The sequence below is a fragment of the Stenella coeruleoalba genome (genome assembly GCF_951394435.1).
Source record: "Stenella coeruleoalba genome assembly, contig: scaffold_225, whole genome shotgun sequence".
NCBI lineage: Eukaryota > Metazoa > Chordata > Mammalia > Artiodactyla > Delphinidae > Stenella > Stenella coeruleoalba.
The window spans coordinates 150,201-161,616 of record NW_027646180.1 but is presented as its reverse complement, the minus strand read 5'-3'; the positions used below and the strand labels follow the sequence as shown (position 1 = coordinate 161,616).

General features: G+C 44.9%; 1 gene segment (V, D, J or C); it reads right to left on the bottom strand.

The window, feature by feature from the left end:
* Positions 1-1,614: 1,614 nt before the first annotated feature.
* LOC307181279 (immunoglobulin heavy variable 3-23-like) lies at positions 1,615-2,081 on the bottom strand. The segment is given in 2 exons: positions 2,036-2,081; positions 1,615-1,931 (listed from the first exon to the last, which is right to left on the bottom strand).
* Between the last annotated feature and the right edge of the window lie 9,335 nt (positions 2,082-11,416).

The window sequence follows — 11,416 nt, the reverse complement described above, 5'->3', positions numbered from 1 at the left end:
TTGATTGTTTTAAGTAGAGTTAATCTTCAGATCCAGGGTCGGTTTGTTCCCATTTCTTGAGGCCAGTTCTTGCAATTGTGGCAGCTTATGTCATGGCTACAGTCTGGTCATCATGGAGTTAACTTCTTCCTCCTGGTGGGAGTTTCAGTATCTATAAGATGGCTCATGGGACATGGACAAGAATATTATCTATAGTCCTTGAGGAGGAACTAAAGGTCCTTTATTTGCTGAATGACAAAACTATTATTATTTAGTCTTATTGGAGAGTTTTCCTTTCTTTCTGCATTTGCTCACTTCTCTGATTAAAATTATTGTTTGGCTAAATGTTTTCTACACAAAAAAAGCAGGTGGAGAGCGTGAGATGAAGGACCGTTTCACTTCCACGCCTAGATGGGGGAGAGCACCTTTCTCATGGGACGTTTATTTCTCGCTTCAGGGTGACTTGGAGGAAATACAGAGTGTCCCTGTAGTGGGCTCTGTCTTAAGTCACTTGGAGGCATATTTAGGGGTGGCCTACCCTGGACCCCAACACTCAGGGCCTCTTTTATTATTTTGTTTCTACATATGCACACCAAGCATGTGATGTAGGTGTCAGTTCACCTGCATCTTACAGATGTGAAGCTGAAGTGCAGCCTGGACTTGGCAGGTGATGTGCTGGAGAGCACACATCAGGACACAGCGAGGCCTCCTGTCCAGGCCTGGGCGTCTCCACCCTGGTTATGTTCGCTCCTGCAGGGGTTCCTGGACGGAGGTGGGCCTGCATAGTGAGGCTGCAGGACTCTTCCTGGAAGGAGAAGCTGTGGGACTTTCCTGCATTTTAGTGCTCACGTAAGATGTTGTGGAGAAGAAAGGAGAAGAGATTTGTTTTCAGCAGCTTCTGAAAATTCATGTTATTATCCATATGTGTGTCTACATATGTGTCTATTGGTAATAGCTTTGACGATGAATATTTTTCCTAAAATATACTGCACAATAGAAGAGGATACAGGTATGATTTAAACGTATAGGGATTCTATTGGGCCTGGAAGCATGGCGCACATGTATAAACACCCCCATCCACGTCCCCTCTAACTGGCATCTTTCCCAGCGACCCCCTGAGGATCCGGGGCTGCTCAGCGCACTTATGCTTCTCATGCAAGAGGTTAGCAGCAAGTCAACAGGCAGCATCCTGGCAGGGACAGCTGTCTACAGTAGGGCAGGGCTGAGATATCACAATGAGGAAGGAAGAATCTGTTTAACTCTTTATACATCTGTTGGGATAGTTTTGAAACGGGTCTATTTAGACAAGAGTTAGACAAGGGAAAACCTGAATATATAACTTTGAGTCTCTGCCTTTCATATATGTCACTTATTCTCCTATTTCGAAAAGTCTTTGTAATTGAGAGACTGAATGTGTAAGTCAAGAACCATGGATGAGTACAGAGAGGTTCCCCAGGGAAAACTGCTATATGGAGAGGAAACCCCAGACCCTTAGAGGAAAGCAGCCCTTAACTACCATCTGCACCTGCTCCAGGGGCTGAACCACACAGCAGTTGTATGTCCTGAGTTCCCCCTGCATCCCCCCTCCTGTCTCCCTGCAAGGAGGTTTGTGTCTGGGCTCACACTGACTTCCCCTCACTGTGTACCTTTCGCACAGTAATACACGGCCGTGTCCTCAGATCTCAGGCTGTTCATTTGCAGATACGGCGTGTTCTTGGAGTTGTCTCTGGAGATGGTGAATCGGCCCTTCACAGAGTCTGCATAGTTTGTGTAACCACCACTGCTACTAATACCTGAGATCCACTCCAGCCCCTTCCCTGGAGCCTGGCGGACCCAGCTCATGCCATAGCTACTGAAGGTGAATCCAGAGGCTGCACAGGAGAGTCGCAGAGACCCCCCAGGCTGCACCAAGCCTCCCCCAGACTCCACCAGCTGCACCTCACACTGCACACCTGCAAACACAGAGACATCCTGGTCAGGAGACTGTCACCCATCCACTGATTCCCTCACTCATATCCATTCACATCCTCAGTGTCTCTTGCTCTCCATAAATTACCTTGTAAAATAGCCACAAGGACAACCCAGCTCAGCCCAAAGTCCATGGTGAGTGTTCTGTCCTGAACCCCGAATGGAGCACGTGGGAATCCTGGGCTGGAGCTCCTCTCCCAGAGCTGCAGGGTCAGGGCTGGGACTGCTTTATATCAGCAGAGGAAGGACCCTATTTGCATGACCTTCTAGTATATAAGAGGCTATGTTATTGAATGTCCTCAGAAAGGGCAGGGTCTCAGAGCAGGTGTGAGAGTCTTGGATTTTGTGGTGTTGATAGCATTTGGAAATATAAGTTTCATTGTGTGATTGTCCCAGAGTAAACCCTTAGGACCCATATGTCATCTTACATATGCACTCACATCCCGTGATGTAGCTGTCATTGTTACCCTCATGTTAGAGGTGTAAACTACACCTAGAGGAATGGAGGGTGTGTGTAGTGTCCAAGGAGAAACATGGGGTGAGCGTGAGATCCAGCATCTGCACCTGAGCTGTGTGCCAGGCTGCTCCCTGGAACCTACTAGAGGACAGAGTTGGAGTTTCCGGGTGAGGTTTGCAGATCTCCCTCCTGTAATGAGGTCATGATGACTTTGCTCTCTTCTCGTGTTTACCTAAAATATATGGAGAGGTTCAGGGTTGATGAGAAGTATTTTCAAGAGTCTCTTATGTTTCAGTATCTTCCCTTCACTCCTTCCCTCCCAAGTCATGCATTCCTTTATTTGTAATTACTTTAATGAGGTTCTTGACATGTAACAAAGCGCACACACTCAGAATGAACACTGTGATGAATACTGACGGAGCCATCAGCATTATCAGGAGAGAACAAACCAATTCCTCTCATTATTCTCAGTAGTTTCTGAGTTTCCGCCTTCCTGTCCCTTGTTATCTTCCATCCTGTCCCCACATCAACATTGATCTTCCCTTGTTCTTTCAGGTTACTTTTCATTTTCTAGAATATATAAAAATCGGAACATAATATATGTTCAAAACAAATATGTATATATATATATATTTATTGTTATGGCTTATTTTACTCTGTCCAAATATTTGTGAATACTCTCATGTTTTTGTGTGTATCAAGAATCCTTGGTTTTAATAACAGCTTGCATTTAAAGAATGATCATAGCACGATTGGCTTATTTATTAAGCTGATGTGTGATATTGCAACTCTTTCCAGTTTCTGGGTGTTACAATAAAGCTGATACTCGTCTTGGAGACGCAGAGAGATGAGAAGCTGAGAAAATGCTTCTTATTTAGTGTTCTTAAGACAGCCTCAAAATGGGGCAAGTTGCACATTATCAAAATCTCACCAATATATCAGATAATTATAGAACTATAGACAGCAACAAATTTAAATCTTGGAGAGAGACAAATGCTCACAGATTAACAAAGAATAAGAATGTTAACCCTGACATAGGCTGCTGAATGGAACAAAAACTACTACAAGATTAAACTAGAAATGGATGCCTTGAGGTCGAGTGTGGTTAGGGTGTAATAGTGTCCCAACGTCTCCTAAGTAACTACCTCGCCAGTGTCAGCGTGGTCCTGCTAAAGTGTGAGTCAGATGGTGTTAAGTCTCTACCCACACAGGTGTGTCTTCCTACCTGGGACAGCCCAGGATTCCTGCCTGAGCTCTTAGGTCCTCCTGCATCCTGGGGAGGAGGGCCTTGGCCCTGGACTTGGATCTGCACTGTTTCATAGCATCTCTACTCACAGTGTGACCTTTGTCCCCTCATCCAGTCCCAATGTGCCATATACTTACCACATATGCAATAGGATCGCAGGCGGAAATGCATAAGAATGTTCCAGGTGCTGACTCACGCACAAAACCCTGCCACAACCCCTGACAGTTTACACTGACAGCAGCTCTTTATTTTGTTCACCGTCTCTGCTTAGGGAGGGCCTGGAGGAGAAGCCCATCCTGCCCCATGCAGGGTCGCTGTGAGAGGCTCAAGTTCAGCTACAGGACCTGCTCTTGTGATGCACACTCACGTGTAAGGGAGGGTGACCCTGACTGTAGGCTGGGGGCTCAGCCGGGTCTGAGGGCTGGGCCTTGGGTCCACCTCGTGTGGACATTGCCTGGGCTCTGACATCCTTTCAGCACGATGCCCGGGACAGCTGAGTGGTCTCTGCATCAGAGCCCTTCCTCAGTGCAGGCACGTACACACCTAGACAGAGCTTAATGTAAGACCCCAGAAGTCATGTTCATAATATTTACATAAGTGACTTGAAACTTATATCTCCATCACAGACTGCCCATGAATTATTGTGGTCTCTTCTTTCACAACTGAGAAAATATGGAAGCCACAAATACGTTCTTCCATAAATTAGTACATAAACAATGAGTGATGTATCCATGGTGTGGAATTGTATTCACCAGTTTAAATATTAAACTATTATACCATGAAAGGACATGAGGGAATCCTAAATGCATATTGCTAATTAAAAAATCGGTCTGAAAACGTTCAATTTCACCTATCTCACATTTGGGAAAAGGCAAGTCTATATATAAAGCAAACAGATGAGCATTTAGCAGGAATTGGGGAGAAGGTGTTTGATATGTGAAACATGGGCAATATTTAAGGATGGTGAAATTCTTCTCTATGAAATTGCAGTGGTGGAAACATTGCACTATGAACTTGTGAAAATATATATAGTAATAGAATAAAGAGTGAACCTTATTGAATATAAATGTAAATGTCACTTATAAGTCAGCGACTCAAGGATGGAACGATGCACACTGTATACATGATCCCTAATATCATAGTGAATCTATGAATTAGCATGCCTGTAGAATGTGGGAAAATAGGTTTTGACCTAAGTGACTTTGGAAATGAGTGGAGTCTGAAGGCTAAGTTCTAAGCCACTGCACGTAAGCACTAGAACCTGGTGGATAACCGGTATTTCCATCAGGAATCAGGCTAAGCATTCAGTTACTGCTGTGCATGTGGAATTGAACAATTAGTAGCTGGATGGCATCGGTGGAGCCAGGCTTCTCACTGTTGGGTGGAAAGTAACAGAGAAGCAAGGGGGAAAGGCTGGATTTCCCCAAGTGATGTTGCACTAGGATCGGACATGTAAGAATGATCTCACTTTTACCTTCACACAGGTCAGAAGGTGAGATACAGAGATAGTTGCAGACATGTGTGTGTATACGTGGGGTAGAGCACACAGATATATTTCCGAGGTCTTTTAGCTGATAGGGTCTAGAGGCAATGCCCCAGTGGACAGGACACCGGCATTAGTGTCCTAATACCAACTCTTCTGGTTGTTAATGCTACTCTCCAGCAAAGGATCCACGACTCATGTGAGGCCTGGCTAATTCCAGGGCCACAGAAGAGAATACACATGCTTATCCTGCAGATTCTTGTGGCACCAGAAAGTAAGGAAGTGTTCACACCAATGGATGGGTGCCCGTAAAGAGGATACAGGAGACAATCTGAAAGAGCTCCCCGTGGCTGACAAGTGGTCACAATTACAGAAGCAAAGAAAATGCCTTACTATATAACCATAGCACAACGTATGAAACAAATATCTTGATTCATACTTATATAAAGAGGTGGAATAAATATATCTAATGGGGAAGGTAGGATAAATCTCCCATAAGGAATAACTTCAGGTACCTCATCATGGTCATCCTCCCTTCAAGAAGGTGCACTTAACCCTCCATCCCTGAACGAGGCCTGGCGTAGGGATGTGATAGAAATTAAACAGTGTCCTTGAGTTTCATGATGAATTTTTAGGTATAATATCCCAAACATCATTCGTAAAATCAATTTGTAATTTTTCTGTATCCATTAAAATTTCTGTCCTGAAACCAACAACAGCAACAGTAACAATAACTTCACTGAGAAGGGAATTAGGCACAGACTTGGAGAATGTGCTTTCTAATATCATATTTATAAAGGACTTGTATCATGAATATACAGCAAATTCACAGCTCAACAACAGTAACAAAAAATGAAAATAATGAACACTATGCCAGTGATCTGAAGATACTTCCGCAAAGAAGAGATAAAAGGCTTGAAGAAGATTCTTCATTAAGGAAACATAAAATAACACCATGACGAGATACTGCTACTCACTTATTACAACAGTTAAAGCACAAAATAATAAGCAATTCAAATATTGGGGATGATGTAGAGCAAAAGGCCCCTCATCCGCTTGCTGGAAGGATGCCAGTGGCCGTCAATTGGAATATATTTGTCAATTTCTTAGAGAGAAAACCAGACACTCACCATGGGATTGAGGAGTGCGCTGGAAAAGTATTTACCAAATTTGTTTGAATATTTATGTTTAATCAAATAACTTCATACAGGTGCTTGTATCATCTTACAGCTTCCAGCCTTTACCACTCCCTAAAAAAGGGTTATGTAGTCAGTTTTTATGGTTATTTTCCATACGATGATTATATACCTGTTTCTGTTCTCTTTTATCTATCTCTCTATTTTATCTAAATTTCTATTATCAATCTCCACACTAGATAACAAGGTGCAGGCAACACAGCCCACATATTACAGCCCAGCCTGTGTCCCTATATTTCCAAAGGTCCCCTGAGCAGAGAATGCCTGCAGTGCTGTATGGACGTCAATTTCCAAATATCAACATGACTCATTCTATTCAAGTGAAAGAAGTTGCATCAGACAGGACTGGAGACATTGTCAGGGTGAGAGGAATTGGAAATCCATCTGATGGCGGAAAGCAGATTTAAAGTTCAACAGTAAAAATTATTTATGTCATTAAACGATTAAACACTTGACAACTATTAACAGAAAGTAGTGACCTAACCTTCAAATAAAGGTCTCTTGGAGAAATATTTCTGTGTGGCTCTTCATAAGATAGATGAGGAAACACAGACAAGCCTGACTCCATGAAAAAGTCTCAAGATTAGAGACAAGAAAGTTCCCTGGAATCATTGTGGATGAGGCTTTCAAGGGCGGCAATGGTCCAGTGGAGAAACCACAGCTTCTGAGAGAAAATCCCTCCGTGACATCCTCTGCACCTGCCCTGAAATGGGTCCTCTTGTTTCCTGATGACCCTGATCGCCCACTGGTGGTTGGAGTGGCCCCTGCAGGGAGGGTCCTGTCTGGACTAACCCTGACTTCTCACTGGGCCTCCTGGGACAGTAACACAGGGCTGTGTCCTAGGTCATCACAGAGCTGAGCTGCAGGAAACACAGAATTTGTGAGCTGTCGCTGAGGTGGAGAGTCATTTCTGGAGAGACAGCCTGTGTGCTGTGCTATTCCCAAAACCAAAGCACCCCAGTCACCCCAGCCCTTTCTCTGGGGGCTGAGGGATCCAGTCCAGCAGCCAGCACTGTTTGTGATGGAGAATCCAGAAACTGAGCGGTTAAGGAGAGGATCTTCAATAGGCCTGGGCCCGATTCCTGCAGCAGCACCTGGGACAGTACGACTGCGAAGGAGAATAAAGGAGACACCTACTTCACAGATGTCATCCCATAACTCCACCTTCCTCAGACCCAGGAGATGCTCACAGCTGAGGGATGCCCGCAAGAGGAGGAATGACCAGAAGATTTTCATGTTCATTTTGATCAATGCTCTGACTCTAAGTGAGTTATGTCAGTGAAGATGAGAACCGTGACTCTGAGTAGCACAGGTGCTGTGCTTTCCCCTTGAGCCTGGGTGTGATGTGCAGGTGGAAGCATGTTTCCATATAAAGATGGTCCCTGCTGGTCCTTCTCTAGGGCTGTGGAGGAGGGTGCTGGCTGAGATCCAGGGTGGACACCGCTTCATGTCACCTCTGAAGAATGGGTGATGTTTCTTTTCCAATACGATACTTACATTTCCATATATGTCTATCTGCGTCTATATTATAGGTGTACTCGTTGGCTAGTGTGGCCATTACAGAATAACAGACTGGGTGGATTAAACAACAGCAATGGATTCCTCTCAGACCTGGAGGCAAGAAGTCTAAGGTCACGGTGTCAGCAGGTTTGGGTCCTTCTCAGGCCTTTCTCCTTTACTTGCAGATGGACATCTTCTCACTGAGTCCTCAGATGGTCTTTTCTCTGTGTGTCTGTGTGCATCCCTGGTTTACTTGTCTGTTCTTTATTCCTCTTCTTAAGTGTGACAAAGACCCCTGACCACCCCTTAGCCAACACGCTCCTTGCAATTCTCTTCTCAACTAGTCTTGACCTGTGGGCTTCTGTGTTTATATGTGCATGGCCAGGTTTTGTCAGCAGCCCTGCTAAGTGAGAATAATGAGAATCCCCTACACTTGAACTCTGATCCCCCGCAGTATTTGATCAAATCCTTCAAACCCCCTATCACCCACATGATATATGATCACCCAGGTCGGCCTTTGGCAAAAATCCTTTTGAGTCTATGTAAATATAGCTTAAGGTCTCCCTTAGCCTGTATTTCTTCTCTGAATAATTTCCAGTCCATTCCACCCCACCCTCTTCTTGGCCATAAGCCCCCACCTGAAATACTGTATTTGGAATAAGGCCAAGTTTCCAAAACTGCATCCCATATGCAGCAGTGAGTTTTGTCTACATGTTCTGCATGAGATTTATATTGGATACATGAATATCAATCCCACAGCCCATGGCCATGTAATCATGCCTGAATGAAGCTGATGTCTCATGTATATTTTCCCTAAGTCCACTCACAGCCGTTTGTGCGTAGGGACACTAGACTGTTCCTCAGCCCTATGCCTGGGACTACTTTAAACAATCGCCAAGAATCACAGAAATGTGAAAAGCATGGCACTAATTTGACCCCAGAAAGTGCTCAATTACAGGACGGGAGTTGAAACAAGAAAAGAGAGCATCACCTTGACTGACCTCAGCTGGGAATGTGTGTGTGTGTGTGTGTGTGTGTGTGTGTGTGTGTGTGTGTGTGTGCGCATGTGTGTTGCCTGATTCAAACAACTGGCCACATTCTTAATGTCCGTGAATGACCACAAAATGACAGTATTTATTTTGGGGTGCTCATAGAAGCTAGAAGTAGGTGAATTTGCAGATTTGGAATCTGTGAGTAACGAGGATAATTGCACGTGCAGTATTGGAGCACTCTGGCGTTAGAGTCTGTAGCACTGCCTGCTGCAGACTTCAGAATGCTTGTGCACGTTGCCTGAAAGCAGGAGGGTGTGCCTCTTCTTTCCACAGGTACAAAAACCAAACAACAATTAATACTGTTTAAAAATCTCATGTGCACTCTCAGGATATTTACAAGTTTCACGAACTTCAGGCTCAAATTGAACATTATGGTGAGCAGCAGGGTTGTTCTGAGCTCCTTTGAGAAAAAGGTAAATAAAGAAATGAAAAACAAGCTTAATTCTTGAGTATTAAATGTGTCTGTGCAAATGAATATATATATATACACAACTATAATAAAAATAAAAATTAAGCAAATATGTACATGCACACAAAATTTTCTAGACACTTCATAATCCACAACAATGAAACATTAGGATACAGAACAGGGTCTTTGGTGGAGCTTCTGGGCAGGAAGAGGAAAGCACAGGTTCTAACAAGAATTCCCTCCCAGCCCCTATCTGCACCTGCCACAGGCCTCAGCCCTGTACTTGGTGGGTCCTGTGCGACCCCTGGTGGTAACGGGCCTCCGTGCAGGGAGGTTTGTGTCTGGGCTCACACTGACTTCCCCTCACTGTGTCTTTCGCACAGTAATACACGGCTGTGTCCTCAGTTGTCAGGCTGCTAAGCGATAAGTAGACTTGGCTCTTGGAGGTGTCCGTGGTGATGCTGAGCCGGGACTTAAGAGTTGGGTTATAATATGCGCTTCCACCAGTATTTATCCCCCCAACCCACTCCAGCCCCTTTCCTGGAGCCTGCCGGACCCAGGCTACATAATAGCTGGTTAATGAGAATCCAGAGACAGTGCAGGTGAGAGAGAGGGTCTGTGAGGGTTTCACCAGGCTGGGTCCCGACTCCTGCAGCTGCACCTGGGACAGGACACCTGTGGACAGAGAGAACCACGGTGACTCATGGGCTCAGATGCAGCTTCCCCAAGTGTTCACGTCTGAATCCCTGAGACACTCACCTCTGGGAGCTGACACCAGGAAGAGGAAGAACCACAGTGGATTCATCTTCTTGCAGATGGGATTCATGAAGCCCAGAAATTCTCTTCAAGCATGAGGAGAAACCCAAATTTAAGTGAACTGGTACTTTGTTTTTACCTTGTGACATAAGGGGATGTTTGCATATGGGAGGGACCAGTCTATAAAAATCGGAAAGTAGTGAAGGGAGGTCCCAGTCTCTGGGGCTCCACCTGAGGAGGGTGCTGACTGTTTCCTCAGAGAACTCAGCCCCCACCTGGCGTCCCCTCCCTATGCCTGGGGACTCTGTGTCCAGGAATGAAATGATGCTGAAGGGCTAGTCAGGAAGTCAGCTGTGCTCAAGGATTAACGGCAGGTTTGAGGAGTAGACTTTAATCCCGTGGAGGTATATATTTCACATAAATACCCATCACACATTCAGGGTCCTCCAAGATGTCAGACACAGACTCTTGTTTTTTCCTTTCTGCATTACGTCATGTTTATTTCCTGGATGCGCAAGTACTTGAGACAAACCATACATGTAATAATGACATTGAATTCAGACAGAGTCAGGTAAAATTTAATGTTTATCACAATTCACAACGGATTTCGTGTTTCCCTTAACGTGGGTGAACATTTCTTCACCTGAAATAGTTTAAATATTATCAAGAGTTGCTCTGGAGGTGGATTTACTCTTAACAACTAAACACACCATTTATTTTGTGGATAAGGTAGTCATTCTTGCTGAGATGGTCATGGATCCCAGCACGGCTGACATGGTCAGTAGCCTGACTTGCCTGTTTCCCGTGCACAACTGAGTGTCTTCAGGAACACTGTTAGCTTCAGGGCTCCTTCCTTGCAGGTGGACGTTGAGGAATCCCCAGGGCTAGCGAGGGGTAAGAACAGACAGCTCCTGGAAGCTCCTCAGGACTCCAACCTGCTGGGCAGGTGACCTGGTCACAGTGCACAGACTCACAAGCCGGCTCATGGGACATGGACAAGAATATTATCCTTAGCCCTTGAGGAGGAACTAAAGGTCCTTTGCTTAATGAGCAAACTATTATTATTTAGTCTTGTTGGACAGTTTTCCCTTCTTTCTGCATTTGCTCGCTTCTCTGATTAAACTTATTCTTTGGCCAAATATTTTTCCACAGAACAAAGGCTGGTGGAAGGCATGAGGTGAAGGATAATTTCATTTCCACCCCTAGATGTGGGGAGAGCACCTTTCACATGGGAGGTTTATTTCTTGCTTCAGGGTGACAGGGAGGAAGGTCAGAATGTCCCTCTGCACTGGCTCTGTCTTAAGTCACTTTGAGGCATATTTTCAGGTGACCTACCCTGGGCGCCAACACTCAGGGCCTCTTTTATTATT